This window comes from Moschus berezovskii, chromosome 25, assembly GCF_049115385.1.
Source record: "Moschus berezovskii isolate FMDL1 chromosome 25, NW_MosBer_1.0, whole genome shotgun sequence".
In the NCBI taxonomy this organism is placed as follows: domain Eukaryota; kingdom Metazoa; phylum Chordata; class Mammalia; order Artiodactyla; family Moschidae; genus Moschus; species Moschus berezovskii.
The window spans coordinates 17170479-17188485 of NC_142484.1; the positions used below are offsets into that span (position 1 = coordinate 17170479).

At 51.3% G+C, this 18007-nt stretch overlaps 1 long non-coding RNA gene across 1 annotated transcript; it reads left to right on the forward strand.

The window, feature by feature from the left end:
• Positions 1–2991: 2991 nt before the first annotated feature.
• On the forward strand, positions 2992–12921 carry LOC148773868 (uncharacterized). Its single transcript, XR_016036419.1, has 4 exons — positions 2992–3697; positions 11386–11498; positions 11806–11923; positions 12715–12921. It is a non-coding gene; the product is annotated as an uncharacterized LOC148773868 (long non-coding RNA).
• Positions 12922–18007: the final 5086 nt, after the last annotated feature.

Sequence of the window (18007 nt, forward strand, 5' to 3'; positions counted from 1 at the left end):
GTCCTGGAGAATCTTCCAATGTCTATACCTCACTGCTCCATCAGTAACCCCAGCCCAGAAAGAGCACCCTCTGGAGACCACTGAGGTGTGATCCTCTGGGAATCATCTGAGCAACAGCCAGGTCACTGGGCAACCCCAAACACACATAGCCAGGTTCCACGTGGCTGGTGTCTTTTCCTCCCAGGCAGGAGGCAGCTGGACTCTAACTTCCTACTAGCAGCTCATAGTCGGTGGTCAGGAGCACAGACATGTCCTATTCTCACCCAGCCCCTTTCCTCCCTTAGTGTTCGGCCAGGGTGGTCCTGAAAGGCGCCCTGCTGCCATGCATGCAGTGTGGCGTCTGAGCTCATGGGGTGCAGGTCTGGGGGAGGCGGAAGGAGGGCAGGAGCCCCCGATGTTACCGGGCAGCCTCCCCATGGTCCTGCTTTCTCTCTGTCCCGCTTTCTTTCCCACTCTTCCCACCTGGTGACTTTTGCCATGAATCCCTTTCCTCACAGATGATAGAGTCCCTGATCCCCACTCTCCCAACATTTCTGGAAGGTTGGAGGAAGACAGGCAGACTTCCCATGGGGGTCATTCTTTGCAGGACACCAGCAAAGACAGCTCCTCAAATGAGCGAGAAGAGAGCCAGTGTCTTTTGATTTCTGCAATAAGCTTGGCTGCCTCGTAAGACCTGGCCAGGCTCAGAGCCTCCACGCGGCCCCGGGCACCTCCAGCCCCCAGAAAGCCTCGCTGTGGGGCACAGCAGCACTAGTTTGGGTAGGGAGGGGGGCTTGGCAAACCCAAGGGCCTCCTCCCTGCATTTCTCTGTCACATCTGCTGAATTCAAGCCTTGGAACCGACCCCACCCACTTCCCAACAATCTGCGGCATCTAATTGCTCCTTCCTTTTCATTTTATTTAGTAACTGGGTTCAGCCCAGGAAACCCTGGCTTCCAATCTTTGAGTGTTTTGACTCAGGGACCGTAAACTGTCTGATTTCTTGGACAAACACAATCTTGAGGAATTTTTCTCTTTACACAATGGCCTGGCTGTGTGAATGTCATGGTTCCCCATTCAGGCCTTGGTAGGTTTTTATTTTTTTTCCCTTCCTACAGACGTCAATCTACTTAAAATAAATATTCCCTTTGGTTTTGGGGGCCTTTTCCTTTGGATTACTCACGTTTATCTCTGGGATTAGAAAGCAGCTGGGAAGCAGAGATAGGAGGGCAGGAGAAACCAGCCACACCAAGAAACCCAAGTCATACTGGAGATTTTTATCCAGTCTGGTGCTCACCTTTGGCTTTGTGGATTATACTCATTGACTGTATGGGGCCATCAGCCTGTGTGGTTTCCTTTTAGGAAAGGCTGCTAACTCCCTCTGCCCCTACTTCCCTTCCCCTGGGACCCCTTCCTCCCCTACACATCCCCCCTGACCGAGCTGAGTTGCCTTCCTGAAGCAAATCTGGTCCTGTTTCCCCCATTGCCCCGCTGATATTGTTTAATCGCTGTCTTTCCAACTCTGCAACCCACGGGTTATAGCCCATCAGGCTCCCTTTGTCCAAGGCATTTTCAGACAAGAATACTGGAGTGAATTGCCACCATCTCCCCCATTCCCCCACCGGGAATCTGACTTGAATTAAAGTCCCATTGCTCAGGCAAGGTGGGCCCATCACAGTACGGCCATGACGACTCTCTTCTATTTCTTGTGGCTTTCCTTCCATAGACCATGAAACAGGCCACCTGAGACCAGGGATCCCGCCTTGGCGTTTGGCATGTGTGATCCCTTCTGCCTGAAATACCTTTTCTTTTTCCTGTTGGATTCTTCCTCGTCTATAAAGACACACTTTAGTTTTCACTGTGTGACAGCCTTGCAGCCTTGCTCGTTGCTACCAATTTTCACCTTGCACAAAGCTGCTGGCTGACTATTGTTCTTATCATTTCAACTCAGATACACTGGTTAGTGCTGTTTTCTTTTTCTCTTTCTCCCTCTTTGTCTTCCTCTTCATGTCTTCCCTCTCTTGTTAGTTTATAAAATTATCTTTGAAATCTCTACTGGGACCTCTATAGTACCTGGCATTCTACCAAAAAAAAAAAGAAAGATGGCCATGCTGACTTTTGCATTATCAAATATCTTCCGTGCCTTGACTCCAACCAGGCACCTTCTGTTTGCTAACTCACTGAAATATCACACCCACCCAGGGAGTTAGATCTTATTTTCTTGTTTTCACACAAGATCGACTGAGGCTTAGTGAGTTTAATTCCTTTTCAAGGTCACACTGTTAGCAAACGTGGAGTTCAGACTGAGGTCTGTCTGAGCCCAAAGTCTGAGTGTTTCTGTGGTTCCCCTAGGCCCTGGCACGGGACTCCAGGGCTGAGAGTACCTGGGCCCCAGGTTGGGTCTCGTGTGAGCCCTTGGCCTTCCAATCCTGAGAATGAGATAGAAGTGTCAGCAGGCAGTGCTCAGGACAGTTGCTAAGTGCAAAGCAGGTTCATCAGAGAATGATCGCCATTGTTCAGTATCAGAAGAGAGTGAGATCCAGAGGCCTGTTACCCCCTTCCCACTCTCAGTTCCCGTCCCAGCCCAAATGCATCATGGTTTCTGCTCAGAGAAGCTCATTCCTGGGGAAAGGAGTGCGCTGAGTCTGGATTGCTGGTAGAAACCAGGCTTTTGTGTCTTTAGATGTTGATCAGGCAGGAGTGGGTTCATGGATTGTGATGGTTGATGTCCAGTTAGAACTGGACATGAAACAACAGACTGTTTCCAAATCGGGAAAGGAGTACGTCAAGGCTGTATACTGTCACCCTGTTTATTTAACTTATATGCAGAGTATATCACGTGTAATCCTGGGCTGGATGAAGCATGAGCTGGAATCAAGAATGCCACAAGAAATATCAATAACCTCAGATACGCAGATGACTCCACCCTTACAGCAGAAAGTAAAGAGGAACTAAAAAGGCTCTTGATGAAAGTGAAAGAGGAGAGTGAAAAAGTTGGCTTAAAACTCAACGTTCAGAAAACTTAAGATCATGGCATCTGGTGCCATCCTTTCATTGCAAATAGATGGGGGAACAATGGAAACAGTGACAGACTTTATTTTTGGGGCTCCAAAATCACAGCAGATGGTGACTGCAGCCTTGAAATTGAAAGATGCTTGTTCCTTGGAGGAAAAGCTATGACCAATCTAGACAGCATATTAAAAAGCAGAGACATTACTTTGCCAACAAAGATCAGTCTAGTCAAAGCTATGGTTTTTCCAATAGTCATGTATGGATGGGAGAGTTGGACCATAAAGAAAGCTGAGTGCCGAAGAATTGATGCTTTTGAACTGTGGTGTTGGAGAAGGCTCTTGAGAGTCCCTTGGACTGCAAGGAGATCCAACCAGTCCATCCTAAAGCAGACCAGTCTTGGGTGTTCATTGGAAGGACTGATGCTGAGGCTGAAACTCCAATACTTTGGCCACCTGATGCGAAGAGTTGACTCATTTGAAAAGACCCTGATGCTGGGAAAGACTGAAGGAAGGAGGAGAAGGGGACGACGGAGGATGAGATGATTGGATGGCATCACCGACTCGATGGACATGAGTTTTAGCAGGCTCTGGGAGCTGGTGATGGACAGGGAAGCCTGGGGTGCTGCAGTCCATGAAGTAGCAAAGAGTCAGACACGATTGAGCGACTGACTGAACTGAACTGATGTTCAGGTACTCTGTGGAGACCAGGTAATGCTGAGTGAAGTGTGGAAACACTTATGTAAATGGAGTGTTGGGGGAAGGGGGTTGGGAGTTGGCGGGGGAGGGGAACACACAGCCTTCAGTTGCTCTGAGCTGGGGTCAGACTGGACTCTGGTTGAGGACTGCTGAGTGAGGGGTACGAAGGTGGGTGCATTCTTGGAAGGACTCAGCATGATTCCTGCCTGCTTGGCTCCTCTTTATTCTTCTCCCTTCTTCCAGGGCTAGAATCCACTAGAATCAACCCCTGTCTGCACATTAGAGCACCTACTATGTACAAGACACTGGGAGGGACACAATTGTAAGCTGCAGGCCCCATTCTTAAGCTTAGGCTGGGGAGGGATAAGGTAGTGCTAGTGGTAAAGAAGCTGCCTCCCACTGCAGGAGACATAAGAGATGCAGGTTCGATCCCTGGGTCAGAAAGATTCCTTGGAGAAGGGAATGACTGACTACCCACTCCAGTATTCTTGCCTGGAGAATCCCATGGACAGAGGAGCCTGGGAGGTATGGTCCATAGGGTCACAAAGAGTCAGACACAGCTGAAGTGACTTATCATGCACACACACGGACTTACTCCTTTAACCGCTATTGAGTGAGTGCCTTACTATCTTTGGGGGTGAGGTGGGGGGAAGACCCACTCGGCATCACATTGGGTGGTGACAGTGGCTGTTGTACATGAGGAGTGTGGAGAGCAGGGAGCGCCTGTGGAGCTCACACCGTTCTCCAAGGAGCTGTTGGGAAGCCTCACAGAGTGGGGCATCCCTGACCCACAGCCAGGTCCGAGCTGACCACCAGTGCAGCCCGTGGGCATGGAGCTCCCCTCTGCTGTGGCAGTAGGACCTGTGGTCTGCCAGTTGGTTCTGTATCTGGACCATTCAGACAGCAAATTGAAAGTGGCTCTTGCCCAGGAAATCCAGTAGGTGTGTTTTCCTGCTGACCGGATGGTGCCCTTTAGTCTCAAGGCCCCTGCTCAGGTGTCCCCATCCTCCCTTAGATCTTTTCCTGCGATTAGTGAGACAGCAGCTCCCAGCGTGAGTACGTGTCTCTGACTTGTCACTCTCTTTCAGCACTGTTTTCTTTGTTCCCCAGCCATCAGCCGGGAGCTCAAGCGAGACCCAAGGCCTGACCCTGTCTTGGCCTCCTCCCGTCTCGAAGAAAGCCCATGGCCACCTGGCTTTAGAAACCTCTTGTCTGGGGCTAACAGCATCTCACCAAGAGTATCAGCTCCAGTGATGCTGACGTTGGTGGTTAAGAGCGGTGTCAAAGTAGCCTGATGCCCAGATCACGGCTCTGAGTTTCTACCCACCTTGGTTCTTCAAAAACAGGAAGTCACCCTAGGCTGGTGTCAGCCCCAAACCCAGAAGCTTAGATCTCATTAGTGCTCAGAAAATTGGTGTAAAACTTCGCAAGTTTGGTGTGTTTTTGCCTCTTCCAGACGCCTGAGTGTTTCTTCCTGTCCTCACTCGGCTTCCGAGTCAGACTCAGGCTTTTTGGTTGAGACCTGGAGGAAGAGACAGTGGCAGGAAGGCTGAGCCCCTCCCAGGGGTTTAAAGACTTCTCTCTTTGCCCACAGTTGGAGGATAAGGTCTCAGATCCTAGAACCTAGGGGTGCTTGTGTGTTATTTGTTCCAAACAGCAGCCTTAGAACCAAAGTGATACATCCATGTATTTCACCATCAGGAGTAAAAATACTCTAAAAATACCAGTCGTGCTTTTTAGGAGGAATGCTTTTCACTTTGTCCTAAGCTGCTATTTTGGGGGTAGATCAAGATACAGACACGATGACTCAGACTGCTGCTGATCAGGGCAGGAAGAAAAGAACAAGACCAGGGGGTCACGCCTGCAGCCTGTGTTCACGTCAGGACGAGAGCATCTTGCGTTAGACACGCAGGCTGAGCCTGGATCATCTCCCCCAGGTCAGGTGACAGGGTGCAGCCCACACGTCTAACCGGCATAAGCCTTCTCCCCACTGGTCCGCTGCAAGCACACATGCCCTCTGTCTTCCTCATCTTCCAACCTCCATCCACTCTGATCTCTTCGCCTCTTCTGAATCAGAATTCCTTTCTGTGGAAATGAGCGGCCTAGAGGTCTGAGAGAGGGAACAAATAGCGAATAAATGTGTTATCTCGCTGGTTGTCGCTGAGACGTGGCTGCCACTTCCCTTGCATTTGATGATCAGCTGCAGAGGGCTTCCCAGGTGGCTCAGCAGTAAAGAATCCGCCTGCCAAAGTAGGAGATGTGAGTTCGATCCCTGGGTTAGGAAAATCCCTTGGAGAAGGAATGGCAACCCACTCTGGTATTCTTGCCTGGAGAATCCCATGGGCAGCAGACTCTGCAGGCTACAGTCTGCAGGGTGGCAAAGAGCTGAACATGACTGAGCAACTAAGAAACAACAAAAATGTCATAACCTGGAAAGGGCTTCACAGGTGAAGCTGGCTTCTGGGGAGAGAAAGGGGGATTTGAAACCAAGATCCAAGAAATAAATCCAAGAAAGGGATGTTGTGGGAAGGATTCATGATGGATAATCTCTGAGGACTGCTCCCTGCTGGGGGAGCAGACTTGCTTCCCCCAGCTCTCTCTGCCCCTCATCTGCTCCACCGCCATCCCCAGGCTCCCCATGTGCCATCTTGGAAACAAGCATGCATCAAAGACTCCAGACTCCTCCGGGCTCTGCTGTGCTTTGTGGCCCAGAGGAGGGTGACTGGGTGGGAGAGAAGTTGAGAAACTTTACAGTTTTGTCTGGGGACGTTTTCGAAGTCATGTTTTAAAAGACAGATCACATCCGATGCAACACGAACCCATGGCCAAGCTGTGAGATGCATATGTTCTCAGGCTCTGGAACCCTATGGGAAATTTTCTATAGGCCCCCACAGCCTGGGAAAGTGGCCTGGAGGTTTTATAGAGTGACTAATATCCTACAGGGATCCTCCGGGTCCTAGGACTCGCACTGAGGTCAGTAAATCAGCCCCTCTTAGAGCAAAACTCCTGGGACCGTCCGTGTCCATCTGGAAGAAACTAGTCACAGAAGAACAGATTCAGGACTTAAAATTCTCTTTCACCCTGCCTGTGTTTACACATCATTTTATATCTTCTGTTGGGAAATCCCAAAGCATCTGAAAGCCAAACAGAGATTCTCAAGCTGCAGGCAAAGGTATAAAAATGTTGGATGAAGGGAAGGGAGTGGTGCTGAAGAAAAAGGAGAAACAGAAAGAAACAACCCAGAAAGAAGTGGAATGGCCAAGGAGAGGCTGAGTCTCCTCTCAGTATTATAATGCGGTAATATTATAACAGATGGCCCAGTCAATCCTAAAAGAAATCAACTCTGAATAGTCATTGGAAAGACTGATGCTGAAGCAGAAACTTCAGTATTTTGGCCACCTGATGCAAACAGCCAACTCATTGGAAAAGACCCTGATACTGGGAAAGATTGAAGGCAGGAGGAGAGGGGTAAGCAGAGGATGAGGTGTTAGATAGCATCACCATGAGTTTGAGCAAACTCCGGGAGATGGGGAAGGACAGAGGAGCCTAGCGGGCTGCAGTCCTTGGGGTCGCATAGAGGACTTAGCAATAGAACAACAATCCTGTCACATTTGACACTATGTGGTACCATTGTAGATGTTTAAGTTGTAGGACTGGGTGAAACATTGTCACAGAAACACAATTTCTTTCTCCCTCATTTGGGGATATTGACCAGTAGGGGATGTGGTGTGTTTACTTCTTTAACTGGTTGTCGCTAACATGGGGGCTCGTCCCCACTGCCAGACAAACATGGCATCTGCTCCGTTATTGTCCAGAGGGAGAAAGGTCTCCCACTCCCTCATCACCATGAGCTGCTGACGCCCTAACTTCACACTGTCAGCCCGAGTCCCCGGCAAGTGGATGCATTTTTGACTCAGTGTGATTCTTCTGCATCAGCATAGGTAAGGCTTGAGGCTGGGAGAGGTCCGGGGAGGCAGGGTGGAAACAGAGACCTGAAAATGCCTCCGATGTGGATGGCACGACAGGGCTTCCCAGGTGGCACTAGTTGTAAAGAACCCACCTGCCAATGCAGGGGACATAAGAGATGCGGTTCCATCCCTGTGCTGGGAAGATCTCCTGGCGGAGTGCATGGTAACCCAGTCCCATGTTCCTGCCTGGAGAATCCAATGGACAGAGAAGCCCGGCGGGCAACAGTTCACGGAGTCACAAAGAGTCGGACAGGACTGAAGTGACTTAGCACAGACACACGGTGATTCTAAACCCTAATTTGTTGCTTTATGGTTCTGTTAACTCTTTGAGATAAAGTTTCTCTCTATGAATAATGTCAGAGCATCTCTGAGGATCTCGTATGTTGCATGGGCATGCTTAGTTGCTCAGTTGTGTCCGACTTCTTGTGACTCCATGGACTGTAGCCCACGAGGCTCCTCTGTCCATGAGATTCTCCAGGCAAGAATACTGGAGTGGGTAGCCATTTCCTTCTCCAGGGGATCTTCCTGACCCAGGGCTCGAACCTGGGTCTCCTGCATTGTAGGCAGATTCTTTTACTAGTGAGCCACCTGGGAAGCCACATGTTGTGTAGGGAAATCAATAGATAACAGCTCTTCTTAGAATCTAGTATAATTGTCTCCTTCACCCAGATGAAACTAGAATCCTCACTGGCAATTCGCACAGAGGGGAGATCCTGTAAATACTTGTTCAGTAACATTGACAAGCTATTCAGGACCCTAAAACCCACGTCTCCAGACTCTGATCCAATGCTCTTTAGAGTCAATTACGCCTTGTCCTTCTCTAAGCAGGCTTTTTCTCTGCTTTCAATCTTTCAATCCCACAGACAGCAACTGATTCTCTTGGAGGATGCGATGTGGACCTAGTGAGTTTAGCTCAAGTTGATCCCAGGGACCAGCAGAAGCAGCTGCTTCTCAGCCTAAGAGGCTGAGCTGGGGGCTCCAACCAGAAGAGGAACTGGCAAATTACGCTTTCGCCCCTGCTGATCTGGCTAGAGGTTGATAAGCGATCTTCAGAGATGTTGAGGGAGACGTCTGTCCCTGCTTCCTTGCAAAAAACATGACTCAGGAATACGGTTCACATCCTCAGGATGGCAGAGGAGCTAAAAATAAACCGTGACCAAAAAGACCCGGGCAAGGGGCGGGGGTGGGGACGGGAGAGGACGGGGTGGCAGTGGAGGGGGGGGGGAAGCGGGAAAGAGGAGAAGGGGAGAGGAGACCACACAAGGAGAGGGAGGGGTGGAGTCAGAGCCTTGACTCAGAGTGGGGAAGGGGGAGGGAGAGAGCATCCAGGAGAGAAGACGTGTCTAAGTCTCCGACATGAGATTTAGCTTTGAAATGGTGACACAGGCTGGACGCTTGGCTGAGGGTCATCTCTGCTCCCTGTCCCTAAATGGCAATGTCCCACGCTCAGCATTGGACTCCATCTCCCTCAGTGATGTACTAAATGTCTTTAGTCACCAGTTCTGTGCTGGGAACCTCAAATCTTCATCTGACTCTAATCTCAACCAAGTCTGATATACAGCTGCCCCCAGCAGTGGGTACCAACACTCTTCTCTCTCTCCTTGGGATCTGAGATGTGGGGGTGTGTGGAGGGGCTAACGTCTGGGGGCCCGCCTAGTTTCAGTCTAGCACATCTCCCTTTGATCTACTGGGTTGGCCAAAAAATTCCTCTGGGTTTGTTCAGAAGATGTTACAGGAAAAACAGAGTGAACTTCTTGGCCAAACTCATAGTTTATGTATTAAGTTTCCTCCTAAGATTTTTTCGGCCACTTAAAAAATTGCCAACCTTTGACTTTGGGTTGAAACTGTCTTTGATGAAATTTAAAATATCCCTAGTTAAAGTGTCCCACCCCTATCTGTTCCCCACCGCCCCTCCTGCTTTCCTGCAGTGTTTCAGCCGTCCTCCCAGCATGAAGACCCAGGTCTGAGAGCATGGGAGGAGCACGGTTCCTGCCTACACCAGATCCCGCCTGCATGCGTGCGGCCTGCTCAGTTGCTCAGTTGTGTCTGACTCTTTGAGACCCCATGGACTATGACCCGCCAGGCTCTTCTGTCCGTGTGATTTCCCATGCGAAAATACTGGAGTGGGTTGCCATTTGCTTCTCCAGAGGATCTTCCCGACCCAGAGATCTAGCCCATACCTCCTGCATCTCCTGCATTGGTAGACAGGTTCTTTACCAGTGAGCCACCTGGAAGTCCTTGGATCCTGCCTGTTGCCATGGAAATGCTTCTGGGGTTTGGCACTTTCCTGCCCACCTGCTGTGGTCCCAGACCCTTGGCCCTTGACCCCCAGCCCCGTGCCACCTGTTAGGACCTAGACGGCTGTGCCATCTAACTAGCCTCTCTCACCTCTCCTGCTCTGTTTATGTCACTGTCTGACAAAACCTCTTTCACCTACACTTATACTGGTTCCCACCTTTCAAAACCTCCAGTGCCCCTCATGGAAATCTTCTGACCTGAAGTCAAAAGGCCCTGGGTGGGGGCCCCAGCGGTTTGACCCATCACTCCATCTGGTTCTCCCCTTTGGGGATATAGACCTCCTTCAGCGCTCCCCCTTCACCCAGGAATGTGCCCCACTCTTTAGAACTCCCCAAGATTAGCCCATCTTTTGCTTTTAAAGTCTAACCTCTTCTATGTCCTTCTCCAAGACGCCTCTATTTCTTTCAGCCTAAGGATTTTTGCAAATCCTTGCAGTCTCTCTGGTCTGCCTTGCATTGCTTAGTATTTGTTTACACACAGCTTATCCCCAAGCCTGGCCTGGGTCCTGATGCCACACATGCGGCTCCCAGCCCCTAGCTGGGAGGGCCTCCAGCCTCTGGCTCCATGGAGCTGGCCCTCTCTCCTGCACCCACCCCTCACCAAGGCACAACGGGCCACTTAGGCCCACTAGCCTGGTTTCTGAGCCACAGTCTCCCGGGGCGGGGCGGGGGGGGGGGGTCAGGCCTCGGCTTGACATAACTGCAACATCTACTGCTGCTTTGGATTAGTTCCAGCATCCTCCACCTTGATGACACTAGCAGGAGTGTCATCATGCCCCCAGCCTTTCTTTTTTTTAAATTTTTTTGGCTGCGCTGGGTCTTTATTGCTGTGCCTGGACTTTTCTCTAGTTGTGGTTCGCAGGCTTCTCATTGTGGCGGCTCCTCTTGCTGCGGCTCCCGGGCCATGAAGTGCGGGCTTGGTAGCTGTGGTACATGGGCTTAGCTGCTCTGCCGCATGTGGGATCTTCCTGGACCAGGGATCGAACCTCAGATCCCCTGTATTGGCATGAAGATTCTTTAGCACTGGACCACCAGGGGAGTCCTCCAGCCTTTCTATTTTCCTTCCTCAGTGGAGCCCCCTGGGCACTTATTTGCTGCACTGGAGTTACTCTGGCTTTTCATCTCTCGGAGGGCCAGGCTGCCTCCAGCCAGGGCCTTCCCACTCCACCTCCCTTCCTGCTGTCTTGGGCTGGGTCACTCCTACTCACCCTCCATATCCCTGGGGGATGCTAGAAGTCACTGCCGGGGGGGCACTGACCCTCCTGGGTCAGATCCCACTGACACTTGCTCAGAGCATCCCGTGCTTTTCTTCCGCAGTATTTTGCACACGTGTGTAACTGTGTGCTTAGTTCCTTGTTTACACGCTTTCCCCCAGTGGCCCTATGCACCATTTGGATGAGGTCCTAGCTGGTATTATTTTCTGCTTTGTCCCTAGCGCTGAGAACACACAGTGTCAGGCCCAGGGCAGAAGTTCTTGATTGAAATCCACACAAGATGTGCTGTGGACGTGACTTGGAAGTCAGAGGCCAGTTGGTCCAGGACCTGAGGGTATGGCCTTCCAAACACACTGTGAGCTTGTTTGCCTTTGCCTTGTGTTGAGCCAGGAGTCAGCTTGGAGGGGATGTTCTTGCCGTCTTGTGTTTTCTCTCAGTCTTTGCAACAGAAAGTCTGGCTTTGGCTCAAATTTTCCATTCCTCTCAATATCCATGGCAAAGTTCCTCTCCCCATCTCCTGATCGCCCCAGCCCTGGCACAGACTGGAAGCTGGCAGATGAACGAACACAGAAGACAAAGCTTCTGCCAGTCCTCCCCTTGAATCTCTGGGCCAGTTCCCTTTCTGTCTTCTGGATCTGCAGGAGACTCCTCACACCTAGTACTGGGAGAGGCAGAGCTGGAAATCAGGAAGGGGTGAGGAGCAGTCGCCTGAACAGGAGCACAGTCCTGGGAAAGACAGCTCGGAGCCCGGGGGTCAAGGTTGGTGTCTGAGATACAGTTGCAGAGCACCAGTCATGCTGGGTTCATTTACCCATCCATCCATGCATCCTTCCAACTAGTGTTTACTGAGTGTCCACTACCCCTTGTGTTCTCACAGAGCTCACAGTCTGCTGGGGATATCAGAACCCTGAACAAGTCACCAGATCATGACTTACAGATCGATTCTAGGGCCTGGAAGGAACAACAGGGTTCAGGGTGGGGAAATGTGTGGCCTCTGCTTTGAACTTTGAACAGTATGAGATATGTCTAAGGTGACCAGATTCATCCTGCTTACCTTCTTCCACCCCACCCAAGGATTGTCCTGTCTTTCAATAACTTTTCTTTCTTTTCTCATCTCTGATCCACTCTCATATATTTACATCCCAATTTGCTGCTAAGTTCTCTCTCTCTCTGCTAGTCTTTGGTCTTTTTATGTCTTTGTTTCCTATTTATCAAAGGAAAACCTCGACGCTTTCCTTTGCTTTATCGTTTGGCTTATTCCAATGAAAGCCCTGGAGTCCCACGTTCAGGGTCATCCCCCAAGTCACTAGGTCTCACACACTTGGAAGGTTGGAAGTGAGCTTAAAGATAAACGTACCCAGTCCTTTGATCTTCATCTTTATCCCCCGCCAGGCTTTCCCTCTCTCTGTCGCTCCTCGTTCTCCACCTCTCCATTCCTTTGCTCTTCCTCACCTCCTGGTGTTTCTGTCCTGTCTGTCTTGAGGGATGACAAGTGGTCACAAGATATGAAGGAGAGCCTTTCTGCTAGAGCAGCTTGTTTTTTTTTTCAGGCACGTGGAGAGATCTTGTTTCAATTATCGCCTTTTTGATATGGGTCAAGTTGACTTGCCACAGTTCTGTGCCTCTCACTTCATCATTGCCCGGTTTTGTCCTATTGTCTTTGTTCTGGGAAACTCGTGGGAGAAGGAACTGGGTAATTTATTTTTCTTTTGCTGGAGAAGAGAAGACGCGGAGATGGGAGGATCCAGGAACATCTGGACTGTGCTTCTTGGTGAGTAGTACCTAGCTTTGTTAAATCCTCTCTCCCTTTCTTTCTTGATGCAAAATACTTAAAGAGTAGAAAAATGACATGTAATATCTGAGTGGTCCTTCTCCCCTGAATATCAAGGGATCTAGGCTCAGTGGCTGGCTAAGGGAATAAGCATGGAGGTACCATGTAAATAGCAGGAATCACACACAGTGTGGCCATTAATTAGCTGGGCAACCTTGGGAAAGTTACTTCGTCCTTCTGAGCCCCATTTTCTCCTTGGTCAAATGAAAACAGACTGGTAATGACTTCCTAGGTTGTGTGTGAGGATGGACTCTATGAAGGTATCTAGAACACCCATTCAGGTGCCAGACCCACTCCCCTCATTCCAATTATTAAGCATATACTTAACCCCTCACATCTGATTCTGCAAATTGTACAGAGCGTGGGCCATGCCTTTGGGAGTATAGTGAAGAAGCAGCCAGGATTGAGGGGGTGGATCAGGTTGCAGACATGGTCCCCTCCTCTGCCTAGGGGTCTGGCTCTGAGCTGAGGGGTCAGGGCCCTTCACCCCAGGAACTGTCATAGCTCAGGAACTGGCCCCTGTACCAGCATCTGGATCTTCTTAGATTTAGGTCTGGACTCCTTCTGCTTGTCTTGCAGAATCACTTATCAGCAGCGAGCAGGCGGGGCTTTGACTTTCTTCTCTGTGGTCCAGCCCGCCAACTTCCTACCCATAAACAGCCTGGAGTGGGGCAGGAAAATTACTCCCGGGGCTGTGTGCTCCCTCCATGCCTCCCTGTCCTCAGGTGCTGCCTATCTGATGCTAATGCAGGGCTTCCTTTAGTTTTCCTTCCTTCTTCCTCCCCTTAGCTGAGAGGTGCTTAGGCACTGGATGGAAGTTTCAAAATTGTTTGAAAGAGTGTGGAGGGCTGTCTCCACTCTCCATCCCATCCCTATTGAGATGCTCCTGTCAGCCAGCCCCTTGCCTCAGGCTTCTTTCCACTTCCTTGTGATCCTTCTTCTCTTACGTTTGTGAACTTGTGAGTCCATGGGCAAAGGCTGGTTGCAGTTTTGGAACTTGACCTTCCATTAGTGGTGCCCCGGAGATAACACCCATCCTTGTTCCGTGCTGGGGGTCTTCTATGCTGCAGTTGTCAGGTGGGGGTGGGGAGGGTACCACCAAGAACAGGCAATTGTTTGGGGGAAGAGGTTTGGAGGCATTCAGGTGACTCAAAAAAGAATGACCTTGTTTTTGTTTTCCACTTGAAATGGCAACCCACTCCAGTATTATAGCCTGGAAAATCCCACGGACAGAGGAAACTGGTGGGCTACCGTCCATGTGGTCACAGAGAGTTGGACATGACTGAGCATGCACGCACATACCCTAAGTGCCACGGGACACCGTCCTTCCCTCCTTTCCTCCCTGCTGTGCTTTCCTCCCTGGACCGTGGGGACGCCCTCCCTCTGGGCCTCCTCTTGTCTCACTGGTCTCCATCCAGCCCCTTCTGAGCTTCCTCTCGACACTGGACACATTCTATATGAAAAGCTTATATCTGCTAACTCCCTTCCACTCCACCCGTCCCCCAGCCCCGCCTTGGCAACCAGCAGTCTGTCCTCTATGTCTGTGAGTCTGTTTCTGACTCAGGTTCACGTGTGTCATATTTTAGACCTCACATGTAAGTCTATGGTATTTGTCTTTCTCTGTTTGACTTACTTCACTAGTGTGATCATCTCTAGTTGCATCCATGTTGCTGCCAAGGGCCTTCACGACCTCTCTCCTTCCCCAGGTGGAGCGCCACTTTTGTCTCCCAGCCTCTAGAACTTAGTGAGGCATCCCAGGGGCTCTGCAGTGGATGGAGCTTTGCTGGTTTTGGAGGCTGGTCTCCTCTCGCCTGCAGATCTGCCCTGAACCCCACTTCCTGAGGCAGCACCCCCGACCGGGCAGCGTCTCTGCACCCCACCCTCCCGCGCTGGCTGCCAGGCCTCTCCTTCAGGCCCATTGTCACAACTTGTAAGTTCACATTTGCCTCTCTGCTCACTTGTTTGTTGTCTGTCTCCCCAGCTGTGACCCTGTTCCAGCGTGTCGGCTTTGTTCTCTGTGGTGTTCACAGCCCTGGCAGAGGCCTGCGGAGAGTGGACTCTTGATCCATTTTGGTTGAATACTGTGAATACACATTCTGTGTATTATCTTACTTGATATGAGGCTCAGAGAGGCTGTGTATTTGGCCCACAGACAGAGGACCAGGTGGCAGAGCCAAGCTTGAACCTGGGTCTGCCTGACAGGTGTGTGTGTCTGTGTATCTCTGTGTGTGTGTGTATTTGTATGTGTGTGTCTGTCTGTATGTCTCTGTGTGTGTCTATGTATGTCTGTTTGTGTGTGTCTGTGTATATTTGTGTCTGTGTGTGCCTGTGTGTGTCTATGAATGTGTGTGTGTCTATGAGTGTGTGTGTCTGTGTGTCTCAGTGTGTGTCTGTGTCTCTCTATGTGTGTCCGTGTATGTCTCTGTGTGTGTGTGTCTGTGTATATTTGTCTGTGTGTGTATGTCTAAGAGTGTGTGTCTGTGTATCTCTGTCCGTGTGTTTCTGTGAGTGTATGTGTGTGTGTGTTTGTATGTCTGTGTGTGTATCTATGTCTCTGTGTGTGTGTGTTTATGAGTGTGTGTGTCTGTATGTCTCAGTGTGTGTCTGTGTCTCTCTGTGTGTGTCTGTGTCTGTGTATGTCTGTGTGTGTGTGTCTGTGTGTGTATGTCTATGAGTGTGTGTCTGTGTATCTCTGTCCATGTGTTTCTGTGTTTGTATGTGTGTGTGTCTGTATGTCTGTGTGTATGTCTATGTCTCTGTGTGTATCTGTGTGTGTCTGTGTATCTCTGTCTGTGTGTTTCTGTGTGTATCTTTGTGTGTCTCTGTGTGTGTGTCTGTGTATATTTGTCTGTGTGTGTCTGTGTGTGTGTATATCTATGAGTGTGTGTCTGTGTATCTCTGTCTGTGTGTTTTTGTTTGTATGTGTGTGTGTGTCTGTATGTCTGTGTATGTGCCTATGTCTCTCTGTGTGTCTCTGTGTGTGTGTGTCTGTGTATTTTGTCTGTGTGTGTCTGTGTGTGTGTATGTCTATGAGTGTGTGTGTATCTCTGTCCGTGTGTTTCTGTTTGTATGTGTGTATGCCTATGTCTCTCTGTGTGTGTCTCTGTGTGTCTGTGTGTGTGTGTGCCTGTGTATTTTGTCTGTATGTGTGTATGTCTATGAGTGCGTGTCTGTGTATCCCTGTCCGTGTGTTTCTGTGTTTGTGTGTGTGTGTCTGTATGTCTGTGTGTGTCTGTGTGTGTGTGTGTGTGTGTGCATACATGAGTGTCTGTGTGTCTCTCCCCAGTGCCAGACTGTGCAGGCAGCTGCATCCCGTGTGGTGGTCCATCCACAGCTGGCTTCTCCACTGACCCCGGCACAGCAAAGGCTGGCAGGAGAGACTCCTTCCCTCCTCTTTAGGGTTCTTTCTCAAGAAGCCTACTCTGGAGGCCCCGGTGCCCAGCCCCGTGAGGCCCCATTACTACCTGCAGCCCTCTCAGCTCCACCAAGCCCAGGGCCTCCCAGGGGACGAAGGACCAGAAGTCCTGTGTCCTCGGACACAGCACGGGGCCAGCCCGGAGGCTGGAGCCTGCGGGGCACAGGCGGTCACCTGAGCCCCCTCCCACCGCAGGGTCCATCGTGTCCAGACCCCGCAGCTGAGCAGCAGCAGCTGCCCCTGCTCCGTGAGGCGAGCCCTCAGGGGCACAGCTGAGAGCGCCCAACGGTCCCCGAGCCGCCCGCCCGCAGCAGGTGTCAGGCCCACAGCTGCCCCAGAAGGACCCGCTGCTCTTTTCTGCAGGAAGGCAGGGTGGGGAGTACGCGCTGCCGGCGCTTCAGGAGCCGGGGGGACCGGGCTGCCCTCGCCGGCCAAAGGCAGGATGTCCTGACCCGTGACCCCGAGAGACTGGGGGGCGCGCCCTGACCCGGTGCCCACGACCTGGCCCCGATAAAGGTTTAGGGGATAAAGTCTCAATCGATGTCATTTTTATGACACTCTTCTCGGAATGCTGATAGCAACTGGCATCTACTGAGAGGGAAAGAAGGAAGGAAGGCGGGCGGGAGAGAGGAAGTCGGAGAGAAGAAAGACAGAAGGAAAGAATGAGCACAGGCAGAAAACGGTCTCGCTGTCTCTCCGGTTCTGCTCTGTGCTCAGGGCAAGCCCACAAACCACGATGCGGGCACACAGCTCCAGCTCCTGGTTTTGCTTCCAAGACCTCAGACCCAGCACCCACCAGCTGTGCCCACAGAGACCGGCCAGCCGTCCCGGTCTTCCGAGCCAGTCAGAAGGTGGTAGAACGTGGAATCCAGGGTCCACCCCAACCTGCTAGGGCCATTCTGGGAGAAAGGGGGCATCGCACACAGACCCACAGGGAGCTGGATCCCGAGGAGGCTGGGGCGGCCATAGATCAACACCCCCAAGCCCACCCCCATCAGCCTGGCACACTGGGCTCTGCCCAGGCCCACCCATCCACACCTGTGCCTGCAGCTGGGTCCCTGGGCCATCTCCGCCCCGAGCTGTCGGGCAGTGACACAGTGTTGCCTGTTTAAGGCAGCATTACGTTTTGAGGCCAGAAGCACGCGCTAAGGGAGGTCAGCGGACAACTCACAAGTGAACCCTCTGTGCTCTGGAACCTCACGGTCACATGTCCTCTCATCTATTGTCCCGACTGCTCCTTGGCACCAGGAGGTTGACTTGAACATTTTTGCCTGATCCTCAACTCAGCCGCAGAGCCTGCAGGCCCATCCTAGAGAGAGGAGTTTTCCTTCTCCACCGCCCCCTCTCCCCTACCCCACTTCTGCCTCCTCTTCCCCAGGGAACCAGATCCAGCTTTCTGTGCTCCCAGCCCCAACTGGATCTTGTACAGGAGCTCCGACATCTCAGTACCCAGGATAAGCCGGTGAGGTCAGCTCTGCCCTGATCGGTCCCTTGGCGGCCCTCCAGGGCTGAGCTGCACTTGACCCTGACCTCCCAACTGCTGGACTGGGCCAGTCTGGTCCTAGGCGGCTTCCCAGACCACATCACTCCAGGCCTT